The sequence below is a fragment of the Schistocerca piceifrons genome, chromosome 7 (assembly GCF_021461385.2).
Source record: "Schistocerca piceifrons isolate TAMUIC-IGC-003096 chromosome 7, iqSchPice1.1, whole genome shotgun sequence".
NCBI classification, from domain to species: Eukaryota; Metazoa; Arthropoda; class Insecta; order Orthoptera; family Acrididae; genus Schistocerca; species Schistocerca piceifrons.
This window is the reverse complement of record NC_060144.1, coordinates 139,337,894-139,365,828: the sequence shown is the minus strand read 5'-3', so window position 1 is coordinate 139,365,828 and position 27,935 is coordinate 139,337,894.

Genomic DNA, 27,935 nt, shown 5'->3' with positions numbered 1-27,935 from the left:
ACGAGGACAGCTGCATACGAAGCCACTAGACTAAAATGGAACAAGAAGTACTTGGCGACCGTTCTGACTGAACAGCTTTGGCCTGAGCATTTCAGAAACACTCCAGAGAACTTTCACGTTCATGGCTAGTAGGAGGTTTCAAGGAAGGAAAGGAAGAAAGAAAAATTGATGTTTAACGTCCCATCGACGGCTAGGTCATTAGAGACGGAGCACAGCCTTAGATTACAGAAGGATGATGAAGGAAATCGACCATGCACTTTCAAAGGAACCGTGATAGTGTTTGCCACAAGTGATTTACGAATATCATGGAAAAGCTACTTCAGGATGATCGGATGCGAATTTGAACCGTTGTGCCGCCGAATGCGAGTCTAAAGTGCTAAGCACAGCGTCACCTAGCTCGGTGGGGGTTAGAACCCGGCTCCTCAATAGTAGGAGCCTCGTACCTTGATTACGGCACCTGCTAGCTCAGTTTTAAACTTTAAAACTCCTGTATCGCAAAACAAGAAAAGCAAATCGCACGATGCAACGGGAAATTGTTTTTTGCATTCGAAGTTGTATGGAGTGTCTAAAAGTACTTGGCTTCACTGTTTCTAGAATGAAGGGCTAATTTTGGGAGTATCAAAAAGAAGCTTTATAGAACAGTTGGTGTATACAATTTATATTACTAATCTAGTGGATAATGTTAGAGGTCTGTGAGAATATTCGCGAAAGATGCATTTCTCTGTAAGAAAATTGTAGGGCTTCAGTACCGTAGCGAAATGCAGTAAGAACAGCAGATGATCGGCGATAGATGCAGATTGATAGTTGACTCTGAACAAAAATGAATATAAATTATTACGCATTAATAGACGAAGAAATTCACTACCGTGCGATTACACTATTAGTTAGAAATCACTGGAAACAGTAATCACCGAAAGTACCTAAGGATATGCATCTGTCACGGCTGCAAAATACTAACGGGAATTCCTTACAGACGAATGGAAAAACTTGGAGAGACCGACCTCGGGGAAGATCATTTTGGATTCCGTAGAAATGATGGAACACGTGAGGCAATACTGACCTTACGACTTATCTTAGAAAATAGATTAAGGAAAGGCAAACCTGTGTTTCTAGCATTTGTAGACTACGAGAAAGCTTTTGACAATGTTGACTGGAATACTCTCCTTCAAATACTGAAGGTGGCAGTGGTAAAATCAGTGGTTGGGAAGGGAGTGAGACAGGGTTGTAGCCTCTCCCCAATGTTATTCAATCTGCATATTGAGCAAGCAGTAAAGCAAACAAAAGAAAAATTCGGAGTAGCAATTTAAATCGATGGAGAAGAAATAAAACTTTGAGGTTCGCCAACGACATTGTAATTCTGTCAGAAACAGCAAAGGACCTGGAAGAGCATTTGAATGGAATGGACAGTGTCTTGAAAGGAGGATATAAGATGAACATCAAAAATGCAAAACGAGGATAATGGAATGTGGTAGAATCAAATCAGGTGATGCTGAGGGAGTTCGACTCGGAAATGAGACACTTAAAGTAGTAAAGGAGTTTTGCTATTTGAGGAGCAAAATAACTAATGATTGTCGAAGTAGAGAGCATATAAAATGTAGACTGGCAATGGCAAGGAAAGCGTTTCTGAAGAAGAGAAATTTGTTAACATCGAGTATAGATTTAACTGTCAGGAAGTTTTTTCTGAAAGTATTTGTATGGAGTGTAGCCATGTATGGACGTTACACATGGACGATAAATAGTTTGGACAAGAAGAGAATAGAAGCTTTCAAAATGTGGCGCTACAGAAGAATGATGAAGATTAGATGGGTAGATCTCATAACTAATGAGGAGGAATTGAATAGAATTGGAGAGAAGCGGAATTTGTGGCAAAACTTGACTAGAAGAAGGGATCGGTTGATAGGACATGTTCTGAGGCATCAAGGAATCACCAATTTAGTACTGGAGGGCAGCGTGGAGGGTAAAAATTGTAGAGGGGGACCAAGAGATGAATACACTAAGCAGATTCAGAAGGATGTAGGTTGCAGTAAGTACTGGAAGATGAAGAAGCTTGCACATGATAGAGTAGGATGGAGAGCTGCATCAAACCAGCCTCTGGACTGAAGACCACAACAACAACATGCATCTGTAGTGATCTGAAATGAACTCTTACATAAAACAAACTGTGAGAAAAGCAGGTTCCAGGTTGTAATTCATTGGAAACATCATACGGCAGTGTAATTCATCAACGAAAGAGCTGAGTTAAGAAAAAGCGTGTTCAGCTGATTCTTCAGCGTTGCTCGACGGAGCCTTATGGCTCTATATTACAGAAGAAATAGAAAAAAAACCAACGAAGAGCGATGGATCTGATCACGAGATCGTTTAGTCGGCGCTAGAGCGTTACGAATATGATCTACAAACTTTAGTGGCAGACGTTACGAGACAGACATTGTGCATCACGGAGTCGTTTGCTGTTCATCTTCGGAGAGCGTACGAACGGAGAAGAGATGCGTAATATTTTACTTCCACGAATGACCACAACGAGAAAATCTTATAAATTAATTTTCATATGGAATTTCGCCGACAGTCTGTCTTCCCGCGTACGGTGCTGTTTCTGAATGGAACTCTGAAAGGGTGGTAGCAGAAATACCCTCCGCTACACTCCATGGGGTGGCATGTAGGATACAGATGTAGATCAAAGGACGTCGCTCAGATAAGAGAGAACGACGGAGTCCACAAAATTAGCAGCATCTCAATGAAAAACTGTAAATCACGTTATTAGTGTCATGGTTACCAGAACCTCGCACAATATTCATTATGTTGTGATATTCACTGCTACAATCACGCAACATGAGGAGCTGTGCGAAGTTTTTAAAAGCGTTTAACTACTGCGAACTGAATGCAAACTGAATTAATGATATAACAACTCACCCAGGGCGCGAGTGGGGGGGAATGGTTTTTTAATCGCCGGCCGGCACCTGGCTGGCGCACTGCGTCGGATAGTGACTGCTCTCTGCACTTAATCCGGGGGCCTCGGCGGGCGCTCAGACCTAAATCCGGCGGCCATTTGCATCGCCGCCGCCAGGAAGGCGCTATCTAATCTGGCGCCCTCTCAGCCTCCTTTGTTTACACTCTGACCCGGCAAAGTGGGCGGCGCCGCCAGCGACAACACAGGCGCCTCTCAAAACAAGCACCGCTGCGTCAGAGAAGACCATCAGGTGAGAAGTTGTGTAGAGGAATCAGACGTCCTACTATCCACTCAGGAGACTAGACTAAGTGCTGTACTCTGCAGCGGAACGTGTGTCTTTTTAAACGTCCCTACAGGTTAAGACCGACACTCGAACTGGAAACCCTGCCTTTCACGGGTAATACTCTTACCGACTGAGCTATTTTTTGGTCAGATGTTTGTACGATGCGGAAACAAGACAAAATACAAAGTACAAGAAGTGTTTTGGTCCGAATTTTCATGGCCAAAAGATGAATCGGAAATGGACAGATGCGCTTAGAAATTGACCAGCGTGAGATCTAGTTTTGCAAAACTAAAAAAATAATAATAAATAATTGCGGGAAAGTAATCAGGGCGATTAATAAAAAAGTAATTAGTGGTGTGAGAGAAAACAAATATTTCACGAACAGCTGCTGCTAGGTATGTAAATGATGTGCCAAGAAGGTTATTTCTACAGGGCCTAGCTGTTTTATGCGTAGCCGGCAGGAGTGGCCGAGCGGCTCTAGGCGATTCAGTCTGAAACCGCGCGAGCGCTACGGTCGCAGGTTCGAATCCTGCCTCGGGCATGGATGTGTGTAATGTCTTATATTAGTTAGGTTTAATTTGTTCTAAGTTCTAGGGGACTGGTGACCTCAGATGTTAAGTCCCATAGTGCTCAGAGCCATTTTTTTTGTTTCATGCATAAAAAGTTACATTGGTGTCATGTTACACTAACGAAAAGGTTTCTTCGGATCACGTACTAAATTTACGACATTTCAAAACCAGAAGGCGATAGGATCGTAAATGAGGTTTCAAAATGTGCATCTGTTCAAGGCGTAGCTATTTTGTGTGAAAAAGTTGCATTGCTATGTGTATTTTTAAAATGGCTTCGTTCCAATGAAGTACGGAATTTGGGACATTTCGAGGAAGTAGGCAAATGAGGTGTCATGAAGCTTAGGCATAACTTTTGAAGTCCGATCCGTTTTGTGCATAAAGATTGACACTTATGTCATATGTAACGGTAAAAATGGTTTCCTTTGAACCAAGCATCAAAGCCAGGACATTTCCAGAACAGAAGACTCTAGGTAAGGAAATCTGTCAAGAACATCGTTCTTTCTGAACAAAACATGAAAATTTTTAAATGAAAAGATCGTTTAGATATTTTGTGAAATGATTTGTCTAAAAGTAAGAAATAAAATACATTAGAGAAACATTTGGCACGCCTTTGAATAAGACTCAAAATTATGAACAACAGACGAGGTGCGACACATGTTTCAATGGTTCAAATGGCTCTGAGCACTATGGGACTTAACATCTGAGGTCATCAGTCCCCTAGAACTTAGAACTACTTAAACCTAACTAAGCTAAGGACATCACACACAGCCATGCCCGAGGCAGGATTCGAACTTGCCACCCTAGCGGTCGCACGGTTCCAGACTGAAGCGCCTAGAACCGCTCGGCCATCCCGGCCGGCCCGCATGTTTCTCTAATCCATTTTATTCCTTTCTTTCATACAGATCAATTCACAACACATTTAAACGATTAGTTTCAAATTATTTCATTCCCTTTCATTGTGGAGGGGAGAGCGTGGGAAGGACTCCATCTTCATCTTTACCCCCAGCTTGTTCGCATCTAAATAGATGCCAGCTTTGGGTCTTAAGATACATCATAAAGTTATCAATGATGAAGGACGCTATGTGAAGAGGGTAGTAAACTAAGCATTCTATTGTAACGAAAATGGCTGTGAAGAGATTAAACTATTGAATTTTGAGCTTGAAACATTTAAACAAGAACCGTAATGAAATAACGTTTGTTCACTTGAGGTATGGAAAATCCCGTTTCGATACCAAAGTTAAAAACCAAGTTCGGAATTAGTAAACAAAAATCCCAAAAAATGAAATTACTAAACTCCCATGAATATCTTAGTAAAACAGACAAAGAAATTTTAATATTGACCAGAGATACTTGTAAAAGTAAGTACGTTCACTCATGGCTTATGACTTTGGGAATGTAGCAATACCACGAGTTCCAGAACGTAGACATAAGTTCCTGTCGTATAGCAGACATATTTAAAAATTTCTCTTTATTTACACGTACCATCAACTTTATTCTGACTGCTCAGAGCCAAGAACCTAATGCTGGATACCACAGCTTGCTCACGTTTGCAAAACATAACATTTAAAAACATAGAATCGTCTAGCAACATTACCGAAGAACAACCAGCAAAAGACACGTGAAAATACATATAGGAGAGAATCGTGCAGTATCGACCAGCTTAAGTTTTTGGACTTTATTGTGTAATGGAAAATCGGAATGTTAACATAGTATTCTCTTACCTCAAGACATGTTCTATGAATAGCACAGTGTAATGACTTTTATTTGATATTTATAATACCTAGTCACTTCGAAAGTAAAAGATCTACAGTTACACAGTTACATGAATTGTAGAAAATATTTTGCGGTATCGGCCATTGTCTTATCTGTGGTAACATCCGTTGTTAATGATACACTGTACTAATACTTCCTGAATAAATAACAGACCACATAATCATGGGGACTTATTGTTACTATTTCAGCTCAGTTCACCAATGTTTAGCTCACTGTTTTACAGAGATCACAAATAAAATACAAATTATTCTCCTGATCCACACATCCAACATGTGGCCAATCTCTACACTTGTTACGCAGAACCTAGTCTTCTTCAAATGACTCGTAAGATCTACGCACTTTTTAGTCTCTTCTGTTGATCCTTTATTTCAAGTAAATTCTAGTTGTCTTCGCTTTGTAATTGACTTTCCATGGCCACCCTTTGCGTGTTCACTCTATTTTGTAATACTCGACATAAGACGGCTTCCTTTAACTCTCTTTCAGACTTTAATTTTTCTGATTTTATTCTCGTCTCTTTTGTGACGATCTTTTCCTTTCTAATTGTGTAATTGTAGAAAACGGTTCAGCTGCCTCCCTGGCGGTCATTTCGTTAGATATAATCTTTCTCATAACGATTTCAGGCACTTTTCATTCCATTTTCGCCATGCAAGGCAGTTGTGGGGAAGGCGGATAGTCGTCGTCGGTTCATTGGTAGAATTTTGGGAAGATGTAGTTCATCTGTAAGGGGACCGCTTATAAAACACTGATACGACCTGTTCGTGAGTACTGCTCGAGCGTTGGGGATCCCTGTCAGGTCGGATTGAGGGAGAACATAGAAGCTATTCAGAGGCGGGCTGCTAGATTTGTTACTGGTAGGTTTGATCATCACGCGAGTGTTACGGAAATGCTTCAGGAACTCGGGTGGGAGTCTCTGGAGGAAAGGAGGCGTTCTTTTCGTGAATCGCTACTGAGAAAATTTAGAGTACCAGCATTTGAGGGTGACTGCAGTACAATTTTACTGCCGCCAACTTATATTTCGTGGAAAGACCACAAAGATAAAATAAGAGAGATTAGGGCTCGTGCAGGGGCATATAGGCAGTCATTTTTCCCTCGTTCTGTTTGGGAGCGGAACAGGGAAAGAACATGCCAATTGTGGTACGACGTACCCTCCACCACGCACGGTATGGTGGATTGCGGAGTACGTATGTAGATGTAGATGTACTTTTTTCTCATTTCCTATTCCCATTTCAATGTAAAAGAAGTAAAAGAACGAAAATATAATCAAACACTGAAATTACTTCTGACTGATACTGCAAGACAATCGGACAGCCTGGCCTCCACAACAAACACGTAGTAGGATGTAATTATACTGTAAGAGCATTTCTTGAGATTATAGTGAAACCATCGTTAGATGCCATTCCTTACATAACACAGCTAACTAGATACAGCAACGAAGTTCATCACTTATCCTAAATCCAGGTACCGCGGGCTCCAAATATCTTCTTTGCGCTAAGAGCTACAGCAACACAATCAAGCACTCAGAGCAGACCTATCTCTGAAGAGAGGAAGAAGATATCCGACTCCAGTGCACATCGATACACAAACTTGCTTCTGCTTACTATAGACGTCTGTCTGTCTGTCTGTCGTTTCGAGGTGGGAAGGGAAATCACAATACTGGCCGATACTGTTATCTGGTTGATACTGCATCAATCTCCCATAATGGGAGGCTAACTGGGCAAAAATTAGTGGTAGGGAAACGATAGGGCTACCATTGAGAATGCAAATAACTGATTGTAGTTACTACTGAACTACAGATGTTGAAAAGCACATGTTTGGTCTAGTCAGATGAAATTACGTTAGAAACTATTTCAACTACTTTCACAGCCTTTATGGAGGAAAATCTGTACGGCAGAGCAATATTATAAGGTTCCTTGGTTGGTTGATTTGGGGGAGGGGACCAAACAGCGAGGTCATTAGTCCCATCGGATTAGCGAAGTGTGAGGAAGAAAGTCCGCCGTGCCCTTCACAGGAACCATCCCGGTATTTGCCTGAAGTGATTTACAGAAAAACCTGAATCAGGATAGCCGGACGCGGGTTTGAACCGTCGTCCTCCTGAATGCGAAAGTGCCTTATCTGTGTTTGATGGATGATGACGACCAGTGTCGTCAGAAGCCAGGTGAAGGCGGCGACATTATTTTAGGAGGCACGTTTATGTTAAAATGCTGCCTTTAAATATTCTTGAAGTACAAAAGATCCATTTCGCGACAGCATTTCTCCTTCGACCCCAGTTAGATACGCGCTGCTCAGAGGTAACTAGTAGCGTAGTTCATTGACGTTCGTATATGTGGTAACCCGGCCCGGCCACTCTGAAATCCCGCCGGAAAATATGGGTCTCGACCACGGCGGCTAGGCGGGTTTGTGACATCACCAAGTGCGTACGTCGACGTGCCGCAGCGCCGTTCTCCCTGTTGCTGAACCACACCTCTCTCGATGACCATTTAGCGCTCGCGGCTATGCTACAAGTTCCACCGCAACGTGGCCCTGCTTGCAGTTGTTTTTTCACTGCGCTCTCTTACAGTTCTCATCGTACACGTTGGGTTGCTCGCAGCTGTTGCTATGTCTTACTGGTTTTGCTATGTCTTATTGGTTTCTGGATTAATCAAAAAATGGTTCAAATGGCTCTAAGCACTATGGGACTAAACATCTGAGGTCATCAGTTCCCTAGACCGAGAACTACTTAAACCCATCTAACCTAAGGACATCAAACACATCCATGCCCGAGGCAGGATTCAAACGTGCTACAGCAGCAGCAGGGCGGTTCCGAACCGAATCGCCTAGAACCCCTTGGCCACAGATGCTGGCCGGGATTAATCGTTTCCACTTATTATTCTGCCGTGCTCTTCCGTTGCCCGTCTTTCTTTTGTTGTCTGTCTATTCACAGTCGGCTAACCGCTGTTGACGACACCATCGTCCGTCGGTCCATTCTCAGCAGACTCTTAGTTGACCTTCTATCGAATTTCGGTCGCAGTAACTGACGACGAGGTAAAAGATTAGTAGTGTACCACGGACGCTAAAATTTTGAAACCCTTGGAACAGCAACAGTTGTCGCTGCGGTAGCAACTGCAACAGCAGTAACACTTTAAGGCAACATCAACATTAAAATTAGTTTCTCTATAAGCAAATTTTACAGATTATGATCGACACCTTCACATTCAGAGGTAACATGACTGTATACATCTGTACTGTAGAAGTACTCTATGTTAAACTTTCACTCTATTTTCTTTAAAGATCAAGTGCTGGAGCCACAGCTTCTGCTGATGTCTTTTCCTTCTTTGTGCTCCTCCTAACTGCACGTTAAGCAGTAGGTTGTTTCATTCTGTTTGTATGTTTTATAATAAATATAAATTTAATGAGATGCAGCTCCTAAATAATTATTTTAAAAATTTTCTTGCCTTAACTTGTTTTCTAAATATTTTTGCAACAAAAATTGTTGGCGATTGTGAATCAAGTCAGTAGTCTTAATGCGGTGATGCCTTTGGTCAGCCCCCAATGTAGCAGCTTTAATTGCATATCGCAAGATCGGTGATAGATTTTTAATACGAAGTCCGATACTATTTTATTGACAAGAAACCGACTACTATCATTTTTTTCCGATTTTTCACCATTCCCGTCAGTTAAATGTAATGTTGAAACTTCTTTATTTAAGCGAGTCTGTCTGTACTTAAACTGCAGAGTGACTGAGAAGATGAAACTTCTACGTTATTTGATTCTGAAACAGCTGAGTAAAACTGAATGTACTGAGCCTACTTTCTTTTTACTTTTTCTTATAATGTCAACACTGACCCACAATATTCTAGCGCAACGCAATCTGACTGTTCAAAAAAATTACAACCTGACTTCAAATAATTAATTCAAAAAAATGGCCCTGACTAAAATGAAATCTTAACAATAACCTATACATTCCATTAAGCACTTACCTCACAAAAATCTTAATTACGCGAACTACTGCAAGACAGCGAGCGTCAATACTGCCAGCTAAATAAAAGATTCTAACTACTAAAGCCACTAACTATTAACTGTCATCTTGTTAGCAAAGGAAAGATTTTGTCGCAAACCAAATAATGTATTTTTTACCTTAATAACGTGACATCCAGTTCAAACACGAATATAAATCGTCATTGACATCCAGTACTGCTGGCTGTTCACCTCCAACTGCCCAGCACTTCCATCACTGCTGGCGACTAGCTTCCCATTCCCAACACTGCTGGCGATTAACTTCCAACAACGAATCCAACCAGCCACAGAGTCTCTTACGAAGAAAGCTCAGTCAGAAATCCAATGCAAGGCGCTACACAGCGCTGCCAACACAGAAACAGCCCACTTACAATATGCCCTCTCTCAATTTATTTTCCTTACTCATTACCAACAACATTCAAAATTGTGTAGGAGGATGCGTAGATTACATCTCCATCTCGAAATTAAGCTTCTGAAGGATCAGCTGCAAAAAGAGGGCACCCACTCAATACAGGCAGTAGTCATTTCCAGGCGGACAGCCGTCCATCCAGGTTTTCACATTTTAACGACGCCAAAGAGGACTGGAACAGGCGTTTAAAGCAGCTAATGGAACACTTCGCCGCTTGCCTTTCAGGTTAATGAGGAGGCTCTCCAATGGTCGTTTTTCCCGTCCTCGACTTTCCCGGACACGTTTTTCTTGTATAAGAAGCTGGCTCCTCTTTCAAATCCAGTCGCCCTTACATAGATGTGCACGTTTATTCACAACGATTCCACTTGGTAGCATCGCGAATCGAATTTCACCAGTACCACAAGATACCTGCTCAGTAGTACTGCTCTTGGGTGATTTATTTACAAGGATTGAGTCGCCATTGGGATTTCTCTTGATTGAGCCTACAAAATCTCATATGCAGAATCCTTAGGTCAAGACAACTGTCCCAATAGGCTTAATAGCGCTTAAATTAAAAAAACCCGTTATTAGAAGATATAATGACACGCTCGCACTCTTTCGAAATAATGGATATAGGCAATGAGCACCTCACGCCTCGATCCAGACATTACATCGCACCCCAATATCGCAAAATTCTCGTAAACTACTTTCTAGACGGCGGTATCGCGATTTATCAATTTCCGATGACCCAACGTTCTTTGAACAGATAATCAATTCCCATTGGTGTGGGTAGCGTGATCAACCGTCATGCCACGACTACTTCAGAACACACACGTGTGTTTGGGTTGTACAGATCATTGGGCGCACTGCACCCATTGTAGAAAGCTGAACATCTCAGAGCAGTCTGTCATAAGCCGTCAGCTCCCCACAAGCGTGAAGGTACGGCGCATTAACTTCAGGCAGTTGTTCCCCGGGTGATCCTTCCAGTAAAACTTTGTTTGTGAACGTCATAATTGCGAACAAAGACTTCCTTTTCGTGTGGTCATAGGAGCTACCATTTCCTCGCTCACCCTCCAAGCGTAAGCTTGTCTGGTTTCCCCTCATTTGACCCCACCCTGCTGTTCATTGGTAGCATACAATGAAGTGGCAAAAGTCATAGGACACCTCCTAATATCGTGTCAGACCTCCTTTTGTCCTGCGTAGTGCAGCAGGTCGGTGTGGCATGGACTCAACAAATCGTCGGGATCCTCTGAACATACATTGAGCCATGCTGCGTCTATAAATATACGTAACTGAGAAAGTGTTGCCGGTGTAGGATTTCATGTGCGAAATGATCTCTCGATTATATCGCATTCATATTCGATGCGATACATGTCGGGCAATGTGGGTGACCAAATCATTGGTTGAATTGTCCCGAATTTTCATCAAACCAATCGCGAACGTCATGGCCCAGTGACATGACACATTGTCATCCATAAAAATTCCATCTCTCTTGGGAACATGAAGTCCATGAATGGATGGAAATGGTCTCCAAGCAGTTGAACCAGAGGACCCAGTCCTTTCCATCTAAACGCAAGCACGCCATTGTGGAGCCACTACCAGCTTGCACAGTGCCTTGTTGACAACTAGGGTCCATGGATTCATGAAGTCTGCGCCACGTTCCAACCCGACCATCAGCTCTTGCCAACTGAAATCGGGACTCATCTGGCCAGTCCACGGTTCTACAGTTATCTAAGGGTCAACCGACATGATCACGAGCCCAGGAGAAGCATTGCAGGTGATGTGTTGTTAGCAAAGGAACTCGCGTCGATCATTTGCTGCCATAGCCCGTTAACGCCAAAGTTCGCTGCGCTATCCTAATGGGTACGTTCGTCGTACGTCGCACGTTGGTTTCTATTTCATGCAGTGTTGCTTGTCTGTCAGTACTGACAACTCTACGCAAACGCCACTGCTCTCGGTCGTTAAGTGAAAGCCGTCGGCCACAGCGTTGTCGGTGGAGAGAGGTAATGCCTTAGATTTGGTATTATCGGCACACTTTTACAGCGTGGATCTACGAATATTGAATTAGCAACGATTTCCGAAATTGAATGTCCCATCTAGCTGCAGCTACTGTACTTCGTTCAAAGTCTTAATTCTCGTCATGCGGCCATAATCACGTTGGACATCTTTTCACAAGAATCACATGAGAACAAATGACAGCTCTGCCAGTGCATTTCCATTTATACTTCGTGTACGCGATATTGCCGCCATCTGTGTATGAGCATATTGCTATCCCATGACTTTTGTCACGTTACTACCTGTTGACATTTCAGTTGCCCTTTGGGGTTAATTAGAAATCACAGCAGCTTACAAGGAGGTCACATGACTCATAGCACTGTTTGTTGTTGACGGTCACTCAGTTGGAATCATTTTCGGACTGGATGCCTTGAAAGGGGTTTTTTTTTTTTTTTTTTTTTTTTTTTTTTTTTTTTTTTTTTTTTTTACAGCAACCTTCATGTAATTGTTACCGGGAATACTTGATTTGCATTCAGTTAGTCTAGCAGATTTTCTTCTCCTTGTTTTAAATAAATCGTAACTGAGAGAAGAGTGTGTCGGGAACCATCGATTACTGGCACTGCTTTTCTGTTTCACATAAAAAAATGGTTCAAATGGCGCTAAGCACTATCGGACTTAACATCTGAGGTCATAAAAAATAATTTCGTGTGACTAGGGCCTCCCGTCGGGTAGACCGTTCGCCTGGTGCAAGTCTTTCGATTTGACGCCACTTCGGACTTGCGCGTCGATGGGGATGAAATGATGATGATTAGAACAACACAACACCCAGCCCCTGAGCGGAGAAAATCTCCGGCCCAACAGGGAATCGAACCCGGGCCCTTAGGATTGACATTCTGTCGCGCTGACCACTCAGCTGCCGGGGGCGGACATCTGAGGTCATCAGCCCCCTAGACTTAGAACTACCTAAACCTGACTAACCTAAGGATATCACACACATCCATGCCCGAGGCAGGATTCGAACCTGCGACCGTAGCAGCAGCGCGGTTCCGGACTGAAGTGCCTAGAACCACTCGGCCACAGCGGCCGGCTGTTTCACATCAGCAACCTGTGTTCTGATTACTTCACAATCCACACCATGGATGAGCTTTATAATGAGTGGATAAGTAAATTATGGGTTGTCTTTTGTAACTGGAGAATCAGGGTAGTTCTGTCTTAGTCTTTCTTTGTAGAGGATGGATAATATTCCGTTGAAGTTTGTTTTCAGTGTTTATTTGTGCCCTGAGGTGGCCAATGACAATATGCATCCCATTATTTTTAAAACCATAGCTTGCGATTGGTCAAGTGAAAATGAACCTGACATCTAGATGACTCGGGTGTACTGCCGGTGGTCTGGGTTTTTCTAACACAATATTTCGACATCGTACCTCGGCGTCTTCATCAGGTGTTTCTGTGACTGAAGGACAGGCTGACCGTGTCCCGTATTTATGTCTGGACGGTGTCTGGCATTCCATACGCCATCCGCTCCCGCTGCGGCCGTGTCGGTAGCTCGCCAGATGTTCCGTCTTCCGTCCGCGCCCGCTTCCGGTCAGCCTGTCGTTCAGTCATAGGAAGCACCTGATGAAGACGCCAACGTACGACGTCGAAATATTGTGTTAGATAAACGCAGACCACCAGCAGCACACCCGATTCAACTAAATGTCACGAAATCGCCGGGAAAGTCTAAGAAATTACAAAAATGAACGTGGTAAACTGTACATTTCAACTGCTTCCTCTGTTCAAAATTTGTCCAATAACCTTCCGTGGGAGCGTGGTAACGACATGTTTCGCAGTTTGCAGACTTCCACCTGATCAGGTAACCAGCTGGGGTCCAGTGAGCAGTTTGCAGTTTAGCCGGCTAACGTAGGTTCCTAAAACGTTGGGAGGTAGCACTTTGGCTGAGCCTTACGAGCTCATCTAATATAACTTCTTTTTCAGTTAGAATCCGTTAATTCGTAGTACAATGTACGAGATCGTTGCAGTATTTAAATTCAGGCACAAGGAGAATAAACGTTGTCAGATGATGCGTGCAGCGATGAGTTTCTAAAATTCACATTTGCACGTGCCAATTTTTACCATTTTTTAATGTTTTTCGGAAACTGAACTGAAGGTGAAGGACCACCTACAGTGGTACCATACCATTGTGTTCTACATAAATTCTTGATCATTATGAATACTTGTTAGCTAGGGAAGATAATAGTAGTCTGAGATTAGTCATAATTATCGGGAATTAAGGGGGTAAACCAAATTAGGAGGTTCAAAAAATCCATTTTACTGCATAAATCGTTAGCGTAACTGTCCAAGAATATGCTGTCAAAATTTCAAAGTGAAATTCGCATTCGTTTAGATTTTATGAGCATAGAACCGAGTGCACATCGGGTACAGGCTCGAGCGCAGATAGGACGGAGCACTACCTCAGGTAGGCTTGACCGGTTCATCCTCACAGTCGCTTGGTATACTAACGTAGCCTTGAAACAGAACCCCGCCTTCGTATCTTTCTTTGCAAATAACGGCTAGAAGCATCAACACAAGGGATTATTTCGGTTATATTACGTTAGAGCGTCGCTGTAACTTACTTGGAGTCAGTTCTGACTCAGCCTTCTACGAGTGTGTTTATGATTGAGACTGAAAAATGTCTTCGCAGCCGATGGGTGACCATGAGTCTAAAGAACGCCGCAGTAGGCCCCGTAAAAGAAAGTTCCGCGGGAAGGAAGATCGGAAAGCTCGGAAAGCACTGCTGCAAGCGCACAACGTAGCCTATGAGGAAGAAGAAGGATTACTATATGGTGCTGGAATCGCAGATTAATCGGTAGGCATTTTACATTATTGTTAACTTTCTTCAATTTCTGGATTCCGAGAATTTATTTTTCAAACACGTTTATCTTGAAATGACTTTGTTCACATTTGCGTGCAGTCTAACTCAAAAAGTATAGAACTGATTACAATGGAAACTGATAGTATGATTACGAATAATTTGAACCAACTTGTGAGATGATATCATGATTTTAAGGGTATGTTTCTTTGCATAATTAGAGCAAAAAATGGTGTAAATCTAAGTAAATTGTTCCAATGCCTGCAAAATATTTAACTTTTATTATCTTTACCTGCATTGAGGTTCCTATTCTTATAAAATAAGAATGGCTACACACCACGCAATTGGAGAACTACACTCACAAACTTCAGCGGACATCACAGCGTAACTTTGTTACTTTTGGTTGAAATTATTCAAGACAATTCACAAAAATTGTTCGAAATATGAATGAAATGATGTCGAAATCAGATTGAATTCAAATCATTTCTTCCCACCCAAAAAAATCCCAAAAAATTAGTGTCAAATAGCCGCCTAATGTGGTTACCCCCTTAATCCAGTGAAGTTACCTTCTGGCTCTCCTGTCATACATATCAACTGAAGTTGCTCGTTGGTGTACGAATCATATGTGCTGTAAATGCTTGGATGTCACAAATCGTAGAGCTCATTACATCTCAAAGAGCAGCCAAGAATTATCCCCTCTCAGTAATGACTGTGATATTGTTGATTATGATATTTATTGGAAAAACCATACCACTTTAAGGAATCTTATCAGTAAGTTGCTCTGTTTTTGATCCATGATGAGCAAGTTAAGAAAGGAGAGCTTAGCGCTAATAAACGATTAGAGTATTTAATGTAGAGTCGGCCAGGGCGTGTCAAACATCACGCGTGCTTTGTGTGCGTGCGGAGCCTCTGCCTGCCTCGGCTCTGCTCGTTCCTTCCCCGAAGTACTCTCCACAGCGTGATATTTAATTCAATATTGCTGGTGGCATTTTTCAGTCGGCAGAACTCTGTTTCAGTTCAGCAGAATCGTGTTGTCAGCACTGTGTGCCCTTCGCTATTTGTTCGTGGAATGAAGGACGTTCACAGGTACAGTGGATGTTTGCATAAAAAGAGAAAGGCTGGGCATATATCGTCACAAACCTTTAAAAATGAATGGGAATGACAGGAGAAAGGAACGAGAACTCTCAGTACACATTATGCAGTCGCATAAGTGACGGGTACTGCAAATTTACTACAAAAAGATATTACAATGCCACAGAGAGAATTTAAAGATTTAGTTGACAAAGAAATAGCAAATTACAGCAATCGACACACAAGATTCATTGTTCACTACACTAAGAAGTTTTTAGGCATGCAGCACGTGAACATATTGGGGATATGAACAGTAAAATTTCCAAATTCGCTAGCGTTATTCTATTTTCTGTTGCAATATTTTAGGATGAACCTGAACAACGAGTATAGAGGCTTTATATATTACTACAAAGTGTGTTAGTTAAGTCAAGGGTCATACCTGGAACGATTTTTTCAATTTAAAATTCGTCGGAAATTGAATTTATGATGGAAAAATTGGAGAAGGAACGAAAATTAGAACATCCGGAATAAATTGTAGATTTCGCATTTTAAGTGGGCTGCACACTGCTCACAGTAAGACATTGCAAGGTGGGCAACAAATTCTTTCTGATTTGATGTGGCAGCATTTAAAAGGAAAACCGCGTTGTAGGAGGGACACATTTTGACAAAAGCAGTCCAGTTTCCTTAGCTCACAGCTGTTAAATTAAATGCGACATTTGAAGGATTCATTGGATGCTTAAAAGTATTACAAGGATAGTTTCCTAAACGTCACATTTGTTTTCGAGCTGTTTTCGAGATCGGTTGCCGATTCAGTTGAAAGCTCCCCTGTCCATGTGCACATGTAACTGATCGACCTGCAACGCAATACCCATTTTAATTAAAAATACTTGTACTTTAAAACTGTCCATGATATCTACATTGCTGTCCTCAGGTAGCGTTCCCACGTTTCCACAATGAGGTTACAGAAGTGCTATAAGATTACGACCGACGTATTTGTGTGAAAGACATTTTACCGTTGTCTCGCTTGTTGGATCGTGTTTTGGGAGATATAAAACTTAAGTGAGTGTACAACTAACTGGATGATGTTGTGGTATATAGCCAAACCTTTGAAGAAGACCTTTCCCATCTCGAGCAGGTGTTGCGTAGATTTCATTCGGCTGGATTGACCGTTAAGCAGGCCAAGATTACTCTTGCTAGACACCAAGTTTCGTTTTTAGGCCATTTTGTCCCAGGCGACGGAGGCGGATCAAGAGCGGACCAGTGGGATTAAGAAATTTCCGCCGCCAAGGACAAAGAAGCAGGTCGCGTGTTTTATTGGCATGGCGAATTATTTTAGCAGGTTCGTCCTTAATTTCGCACAGTTGGCAGCCCCTCTCAACGACTTGCGAAAGAAAGGCCAAGAGTTTACCTGGGGAGACAGCCAACAAAGTGCTTTCGAGGCGATTAAGACTGCAATTGCGAACCCACCGATACTGGAAGTTCCCGATTTCCAGAAAAGTTTTGTGGTCCAAACCGATGCTTCTAATGCCGGGAATTGGTGTGGAAGTGTGCTGGGCCCATAACCCAGAGGTCCGTGGATCGTAACCACGCTCTGCTACCAATCGTAACTTAGGAAGTGGGGATGAGGGGTACTCTCAAGAAAGAAGATCAAGGCCCCTCTAATGTCACTCGTTAAACAACAACTACCAAAGCCATTGTTTATTCAAAACAGGTAAGAGACTATCAGCGTGGGTATCATTTATAAAATATTACAGATATCTTGCTTCTCAAGCAAGACTGCAGATAAAAATTACAAACAGACTAAAAGAGACGACCCACAAAGATTTCAAATAAATTTGTCTGAAGCTGATTTAAAGAGATGACACAAGAATTCTTTTTAAATAATTTACAATATGAAGCTGATTTACGACAAGCATCAGTTCGTTCAGAACCCCCAAAACCCCAACCAGCACAACACGTGACTATAATTACAATTCATCAATTTAAAACCTTTTTTGTTTAAAAAAAAGTACATGAAATAGGTTACGTTTATCAAACGGCCAGTGACCCCAGGCTGCCCTGGGCAAAGGTGACTTAACTTAAAATGCCGGAAGCAGCAGACCAGCCGTCCAAACAACACCTAAATGCCGGGGCCCAACTGGGAGTCACTTCCCACCAGACGACACGTCGCAGCTTCTGTGCACCGAAGCGGGACGTGGCGCCGCTCCCACGCACCCCAACTCGCAGAAACTGGAACACAAACAGACCGCAGAGGATACGGCAAACACCAACCAAACATCAATCAATATACGTAAGAAATTGATAAACAATAAAATACACAAACCAATCACTGTTGAGTGAGTGCATTCAATAAGTGCACATAAGTAACTTGGAGCAGTTACACGAGAATCGAGGTTCGACAGAACTCATCTAGCAGTGTCCATCCACCGCTCTGGAGTCTGAAGATGTCTCTTTCATACAGTTGAAACCGGTCACTCACTCCAATAAAAAAATATTTTGACAAGATTGCGATTAAGACTTTTTTAAATTTTAATTTTAACAAATAGAAGTGCTCGCCTTTTGGGGACTTGCTCTCGGCGTCTTCGAGAGCAGTTAACTGTGTCAATACCCACTTGCACTATGTTAACGACTTAAGTGCCGTGGGCACTACACGTCAGGACCACCTGCGAAATCTTTAGGTAATGCAGGGACAAAGTGCCACTTAGAGAAATGCCAGTTTTTCTAGGAGCCAGTAGAATACCTTCTGCACCTACACAGCAAAGAAAAGATTTAGTCTACTGATCGCAAATTACAGCTATCGACTATCTCCCTCTCTCCCGAAACTTGCATTACCTGAAGGTTTTTGAGGGAAAGATGGATAATTATTATTCAAAGTTCCTCCCACAACTGGCCTACATCATGTATCATCTAAACCAGTTGCAGAAGAAAGACTTTCAGAACAAGTGGACAGGTGCCTGTGAGTGCCCTTTCAGACAGCTGAAGTGTTAGCTGTGCTCGGCACTCTGCCTTACGCCATTTTCACCAGCACGTCTGCTGGTCCTGGACACGGATGCCTCCCCTTATGGCAATAGGGTGGTGCTGACGCATAGTAAAGATGACAGTACTGAGCAATCGACTGCCTGTGCATCAAATACGCTGACATCAAGTCAAAATAACTATCACAAATACAAAAGGAAGTTCCGCGATTAGATTTTGCCTTTAAAACGTTTCATATTTGTTTCTTACAGACAACGTTCACTTCAATTACCGACCCAAAACTACTGGTAGTACATTCAGGGCCATGACCCAGACATCGAGAGCAGATAGCCCAGCGGATGCAGCATAGGTCGCTTTTCCTCAGCTCCTTCAATTATACCGTTAAATACAAGTCCACAATGCAATACGCAAATTCGGACGCTTTTCTCGCCTACCCACAGTACTAGTCCTGGTTTCTGATCAGCAGTAAACCTCATATTTCCACATAGAAGCAGAACAGCAACAAACTTTGGAGGGGTTTCCCATGGCAGCTGCACGAATTGCTTCAGACACACGCTGTGACTCACTTTTGCTGAGATTCATGCACTAAGTGCCCCATGAGAGGCCCACATACTTTTCAAAGAAATCCAGTCCAGAGCTCTGGGTCTGAGCCCACCTCTATCAGCATCTTAGGGTCATCAACAATGTCCACCTCATGGACATTGAGGCAGATAATAAGCATGTCAACATCCCAGGCACACAGCGGCCATGGGTTCTACAATTGCTCCATCGTAGGTAGTGCCGAGCGTCACGGATGAAAGCCCTAATGAGTCGATGTGCTTACTGGCCACGTTTACGCAAAAACGTGGCAGCTATAATGAGCAGATGTTCCGCTTGCATCCAGCATCAGGACCCACCACCTAAATCAAAATGGTTCAACTGGCTCTGATCACTATGGGACTTAACTGCTGAGGTCTTCAGTCCCCTAGAACTGAGAACTACTTAAACCTAACTAACCTAAGGACATCACACACATCCATGCCCGAGGCAGGATTCGAACCTGCGACCGTACCGGTCGCGCGGTTCCAGACTGTAGCACCTAGAACCGCTCGGCCACTTCGGCCGGCCGCACCACCTAAATCCGTCACCCTCTGACCCCCCTCACATCACCCCTAGGACTGCATTCATTTAGATTTTGAGGGCCCATTTCTGAGCTTTATGTGACTAATAGACATGAACGATTACTCAGACTACCCATATGGTTCAGCATACCGTCCATCATAACGGAGTCACACTACCATGCTTTTTCAGTTCATCACCATCAAAGGCTTCTACGAATGATGGTATTGGACAAAGGAATCCAATTCATGGTGACAGCTTTCTTACACTGTGTGTCTCAAAGGCATGAAGGACCTTTCTAGTGCACCATTTCCCCGTCCTCTAATGCCGAAGCAGACAGTGTTATGTGGATGTTCAAACAGCAAATATTAAAATCTGCTGGAAACACTAACACCACAGCCACGGACCTAATTTCTTTTTCTTTACTTTGACCAGTTTCGATTTACTTCTGCTGTTCAGTTAATACTGGTTATGAAAATGTTGCATGGACTGTCATTCAGCTACGTGTTCTCTAATGATTTATACATTGTCCTTCAAGTAAATATGCAGCTGACACCTCCCCCCAACTTGTCAATTAGCTTATAAAATTTGAAAGTGCTTTACTGGACGAAACACGTAAAGGTTCTGTAGTAAATCGTTTACCAAATACCTCATAAACTGTTGGAATTAAAGCGCCACACACCTTTCCATTTAATCCAACCCGTGGACAATCTGTTTCTATCCTCAGCTAATGTGTCTCTGATATTATCTTGTAGATTGCATCTATCTCTAACAAAAGTTGACTGAGAGATACGGGACACAAGCACACTTCAGTCAAATACAAAATAAATATGTATAAGTGAGAAACATAAACAGATAAAATATCTACAAATATTCTGCAAATATCATTTAGCAAGAACTGCTGTAACAATAAATAACTCTGGATTACAGTTTGCGATTGCAGATGAATGTGTGGGTAGGCGGTGCAACCTCGTTATACACAAAACTAGTAAATTTGATGTGTGTTGCCTTATTACTGACAGCAATTTAGATCTGTTGGAATTTAGTACGTCCTTGATGGGAAGCTTTAATTATTAAGTGCTGCTATCAACAAACAAGTAACTGATCTGCGATTGGAATAAAGATTATGTCAGCACTGATGAATGAAATAATGCAGCTGTAAAGAGTTTCGACTTCAAGTCGTTGTTCACTGATTATAAGTGCCTCTGTTGTTTCTTTAATAATGTGAGGTCACAGCATCAGTAGAACAAAACTGTTTAATCCTTACCAGTAATGTCTTCCAAATATTGTTAATTAAATTATAAGCGTTAGATCAACACACTTCGTTAGGTCACTCCAACGTAAAGTTCTGTCATTTGAAATTGCACTCAACAGTACAAATGTGACTTTAATTTGAGGTGTTACTGAAGGAGAACTGTTAAAAGGTACATTGAAAATGACTTGAAACTATTTAACACATTTCACTAATATTTGGCTATAGGAGTTTGTACTGATGCAGTATGGGATGGCGCATTACCGTGATGCAGAATCCAGTTATCAGCAATGTTGACACGGACACGAAGAACTCTTTTACAAAGCCTTTCTAAAATTTCTTTGTAGTAATATTGGTTAACTGTTTGTCCCGGAGGCACCCACTCTTTATGAACAATTCCCTTGGTATCAAAGAAGCACGCAAGCATGCATTTCACTGCGAGCTTTTTTTGGTCTGGGTGATCCCTTTGAGCACCATTGCGAACTTTGGCGTTTTGTCTCTGGATCATACTAAAAAAAAACCAACTTTCATCACCAGTGATAACACGGCTCAACAATTCTGGATTGATTTCCGTTTGCTCTAACAGATCGACTGCAACATTTTTCCGTGATTCTCGCTGTTGTTGAGATTTTTGGGGACCATTTTTGCACAAATATTTCTCATACCAATTATTAGGTGAACCTTTTCTAGTTTGATGTTCAGTTCTTCTGCAATCATTTTCACGGATAATCTTCGATCAGATCGTACGAGTTCACACACCCTGGCCAAGCTGACATCCGTCCGTGAGGTTGATGGTCGTCCAGTACGGTCTTCATCTTCAATATTCGTTCTGCCTTCACTAAAAATTTTATACCAACGAAAAACTTGAGTTCTTGACATAACCTCCTCTCCAAAAGCCTTGTGAAGATTACCGTAAGTTGTCGACGCGTTTTCACCCAATTTAACGAAAAAAGAAATGGCATACCGTTGCGCAATATTATGCGGTTTCACTTCCGTGACGAGAGACACAAACACGTGTTAACTTATTACAGCACAACTCACGACTGAGCAGTTGCATCAATGTGGCGCTTGGACTAGAAGCAGCTTATAGACTAAGGTCAAAGATATTGTGCCTACGCAAGCCTGCAGGGTTGCCACATCTTGCAAAGAAAATCAGTCTCATTACTTTATTGTCGCACCTCGTACATGCTTTACTAATGTTTTACAGAACTCTAAAGGATTAGTAGTAGTAGATGTACAGTACAATAACATGAGGTGAATGAGCCCGTTACACCAGACTCACGATGTTCCTGACCACTAACAGTACCTCTCTCCACGACAGGACATTTCCTCCATCTCATGGCCCTAAAGCGCTGGGAGCAGCTAACCTGGCCACTGGGCGATATCCCTTGGCAAAGCAGTGTGCACACACTCGTACAGGGACATAGACACGTGCACTCCGGTTACGATTGTTACCACCCGTGAGCCCCACATTAAAACAGTTGACAGATCTTGGGGGTTTCGAACGGTGTCATACCATCCTAGGCCCCCGCGCCTACAGACAGCAAAGCCGCTGACGGATCATCCCGCATTTGTAATCCCAGCTGCCCAAATTCCGCAACCGTACAGATATAACTAGCGCTCCAGAACATCAGCGGCATTTTCTGTGGACATAGGCATGGTGGTGGATGCTGAATCCTCGCACCTGCCAGCGAGTTTCCGTGCCGGGCCACGAGCCTTAGCGTCAATTCACCTCCCTGAACATCTGCTTGAACGTTTTAGGTCTGGGGCGGGCAAACGTTGCACGCGGCTCATGAGCGCACAGCGCTGCACGTGTGCTGCTCGCCTGCAATCGTCGACTGGGGCTGTGGCGACAGCCGGCAGGTTGCGGCAGTGCAGTGCCAGGCTAAGCTGCGGACGTTGATACGAAGCGACCACTACGTAGTGAACGTTGTATTTCGAGAACCGGAAAATGCAGAGTGAAACAAGGAAACGGAGAAGTGGAGATTTGCTATCTTTTATAAAGTAATGGGAGAATCATTTTTTCTTTGTGCAAAAACGAGAAAATTCGAAATGTTTAATATGTGGCAGTATTCTCACTGAAGTATTGTAGGCCATTATAACAAATTTCACAGGGACGAGTACAGTTTATTGTCGGATTCTGAATGGATGGGGAAATTGACTGAGCTTAAGAAGAGCGATCAGACGATACGAAATGAATCTGTCTTAGTTGCTGTGGTCACGAGAGATCTGCAACTTATTTTCGTCATGTCTCTCATCTAACTGATTTAACACTTTATGGAGCACTGTTTTCAATTTTTCAGGACGACAACAATAATAGCCCAGCGGTACGTGCAAGTTATAAGATTGCGCATAATATAGCGAGAGCTGGAAAACCATTTGCTGAAATAGTAAGTCTCGGTTAAGAGCAGACATCAGTGATGAAAATTTAGGTAACTGTTTGCGTTTGTCTGTATGTAGAAATTTTGTTCCACTCCACCTATGATAATTAATTAAAACGTATCGTAGGTAATAGGTGCTCTTTCAAACCACGATATCTTTCAAGCACTCCTACTAACCTTATTCATACACTCAATAAAGCAAGCAAGAAAACAAAACGCATTGCAGAGGAAGGAGCGGACAGAAGGTATGGTGGGGATGGGAGATAAGCGGGTGGCCAGCTTGCCCCTGTGTGCACGCAGAACATCTGTTAACTGCACGCGTGCAAGTGCACCGCACACGTGCAGGATTCCTGCCCGCCCCTGTTTTAGGTGATAAGTTCTATTTCAGGGGTGAAACATATGTTACCTTCGCCTGATGATTCCCCCTTCAATTATACTGATTTTCGTAGATCGTCCCAGCCATCATCACTTCGTAATATATTCCTAAATACGACGGTGAGTCAAATGAAAACCTTAAATCTGTAATAACAAATCAAAATTTCGGGCCGTTAACCTGTAAGTTGGTAAGCGTGCTACAAACAGCGCGTAAAATGGCCTGTAGATAGCAGCATAGTGCAGATGCTCACATACCGTCGCAGTATCAGTATAAACATGGCCACCCCACTTGCGACTTGCACCAGGGAAGAACAGCGTTCTGTTATTCGGTTTTTGCGTAGTGAAGGTGTGAAACCTACTGAAATTCATCGACGAATGAAGGTTCAGTACGGTGATGCATGTTTGTCACAGCAGCAAGACTACGAATGGATTAGGAAGTTCACAAATGGTGTGACTTCAGTGGAAGATGCTCCTCGTGTAGGCCAGTCACAACGAGTTATGACTCCACAGAACATTGCAGCAGTTCAAGCCATAGTGAAGGAAAACCGCCGAGTGACACTGAATGACATTGCAGCATGTTTACAAGATTAGTCATGGGTCAGCACACCACATTGTGCATGATGGGCTCCAGTTTCACAAAGTGTCTGCAAGATGGGTGCCACGGCAGCTGACTCCTGAAATGAGAGAACGACGTGTTGATGCTTGTGAAGAACTTCTTCGGCGCTTTGAACGAGAAGGTGATGGCTTCCTTGCAAGAATCGTTACTGGGGACGAAACCTGGATTCACTTCCACCAACCGGAAACGAAGAGCGTAAGCAAGGGATGGCGCCATTCCTCAACACCAAAACCAAAGGAGTTTCGAACAGAACACTCAGCAGGGAAGGTTATGCTGACTCTCTTTTGGGACGAAAAAGGCGTCATTTTTGGAGCATTACACGCCTAGAGGGACCACTGTCACCAGTGCATCACACACAGATCTCCTAAAAAATCATCTGCGGCCTGCAGTCAAATCATACAGACATGGATTGCTGTCAGCAGGTGTCCTTTTGCAACATGACAATGCAAGGCCCCACACTGCCCGTACAACAGTTGCAACAATCAGAGACCTGCACTGTGAGTGTCTTCCTTATCCACCATACTCACCAGACCTTGGCCCAAGTGATTTCCATGTGTTTGGACCACTCAAAGACGCAATGGGAGGAAAGACGTTCCGTTCTGATGAAGAGGTACGCCACGCGGTGCATGAGTGGTTGCGCGAACTACCAAAAGAATTTTTTTCTAAAGGAATTTATGCACTTTGTAAGCGCTGGAGGACTTTGATTGAGCGTGGGGTAGATTATGTTGAAAAGTGATAAAGCTTTGTACAACTTCTGCACATTAAATAGTATTTAAAAAAATATTTAAGGTTTTCATTTGACTCACCATCGTACTTGCGGGATGTGACGTGCTGAAAATTTCACCAAGAACCTTTAATTGCGTTCTATCTGATTATTTTTTTCTTTTCCTTTGTTGTAGGCGTTATGTTACATTAATAGGCATCTACTTAAAACTGCCAATCGAAACAGGAAATGGAAATTTTGTCCAAGTCTTTCTGAAATTCCTCACGACCATCAACGACAACTCTTTCCTGTATACAACAGCGTCAGTGAACAATCTTGTAGTGCAGCTCAATCCTCTCTGACACATCGTTTATGTCCACAACAAACATGAGAGGTACTATTACGCTTCTTTGCGACAAAGCCGATACTACTTTCGTTTCTGTGGAACCTTTTCCGTCCAGGCTATTAGTCAAAATATTCCTCCAGAATGAAATATTTGCGAAGACACTCCGTACGAGGTGTGTAAGAAAAGTAATGAGACTGGCTTTTTATCTACCGAAGATTTTTTTTCTTTTTTTTTCAAACATTAATACTGTGCCCTTCAAACTAATTTCCTTAGACATTTTTACATAGGCGAGGTCGTTGTTCCCAGCCTCGACAGCAGCACTGAAAGGTTTCAACTGTCAGGACCCGTAACGTGTCGGTCACATTCTTTTCAATGCTATTCAGAGTCCCAAAATGAAGCCCTTCTAAAACATTTTTCAGTTTCTGGAAAAGGAAAAATCCGCGAGCGCGCGCGTGGCTTGCCACAGCACAGGTCTCCCCCTGCTGCAATGCCACACGACCCTCGCCCGCATCTCGTGGTCGTGCGGTAGCGTTCTCGCTTCCCACGCCCGGGTTCGATTCCCGGCGGGGTCAGGGATTTTCTCTGCCTCGTGATGGCTGGGTGTTGTGTGCTGTCCTTAGGTTAGTTAGGTTTAAGTAGTTCTAAGTTCTAGGGGACTGATGACCATAGATGTTAAGTCCCATAGTGCTCAGAGCCATTTGAACCACACAACCCTCGATGACCAAATAGCGCTTTCGGCAGTAAAGTTCTGCCACTCCATGCGATTTCGCTGCGTCCTCGTATTGCTCTCACTGCGAACAGCTGGTGTGGTCTCAGCTTCTGCTACATTTTACATCTCTGTTATTCCAATTTTTATTCTGCCTTGCCGTCTCCGTTGTCCGCTTCCTCTTGTCTGTGTTTCTGTTCAGAGCGATCTGCTGTTGACTACCCCTTGATCCAGTCTCAATGGATCCTTAGTCTTTCCTGACCTTCTGCCGAATTTCAGTCACAATAGTACACCGAGCTCACAAAAACTATCCTATATCAGCGGCAGGTGTCATGTATAATTTTGGTATATGAATTTTTGGTATCTGAATCGATTGTTAGCGAGCAGCGATGTTGTAAGCTGTATCGCAGAAGTTAAGTGAATATCTTTGAGCAGCGCGAGGGCACAGTGGAGCAGATAATGTTTAGCTTTGGTAGAGAGAGCTGTCGAAGGTCAGCTGTGTTAGAGTTCCGCTGATAATGTTAACCAGTGTTAGTGAGGAAGCTATGGCAATATTATAATTCAAATTTAATATTTCAATTTATCATTTTGTTCAATCGAAATGATTATGAAGCTGATTTGTGAAGGAAGTAATCTAATGAAATGTCAAATGAATGCAATAATAATGTTACTTTTTCTTGGTATTGCTGCGTCATCGAACGAACTCGGTTATTGTACTGAAAGCTGTTAGATTTGAGAGATAGGATAGTGTATTGTATGGATGTTGAGAAGTTCATTAAATTTAAAATCTTCCTTGAGCACTTTTTCTCAATATACAAAAAAACATACTGTTGTCATTTATGCGCATATTTCATTTTCTTACCAACCTTTTACTTACAATTCTTTTTAATGGATCATCCAACCAAGGATGTTCGAAAGCAGTTCGTTTTGTAATTAACGGGGAACTTATTGCACCTCTTGAGTGTCCCTTTGTAGATTCAGTAATTTCCAGCTTTAGCATAGTAAAGCCCAAGAAAGAGCAGTACTGCAACGCGTTATCCAGATTTGCGCAGAACAGAAGTAAGAAGAAAATATTATGATTTTTTTATTTATTCAACCAGAGCGAACTTATGTTATTCAGAGACAGTTTTTGTAATCAAATTTTGCAAAGCCAATTACTCTAGGTTTGGTGTCCAAGTCAACTATTCAGGCAGTTTATACAGTTCAAAATTTTTGCAGTCAGGTTGCTACCTTTTACAGTATGGAAGACTTCCCTTTTCGTTAAGACAATTACAGTAGAGCGTCCATTACCCGAACGTCGGTCAACCGAACGACCGCTTAACCGAACTGTGTACTCGCTCGCACCTGTCACTCTCCCACCCTACCGTCCATCATCCACCTTACTCACAAACCAAGCACGTTGTTTCAAGCACGTTAATATGTCAGGCTTGCCTGTTGTGTACACCTCCCAAAAGAGTGCCTGGATGGATAGTACGATTTTTATGAAGTGGTTTCTGGACGTTTTCGTACCCTCTGTAAAAGCTCATCAGCTAAAGAGTGAGAAGAGGGAGAAACACTACTTCTCCTTGACATTGCAGCAACTCATCCGTCATGTGATATTTTAAACGAAAAAGACGAG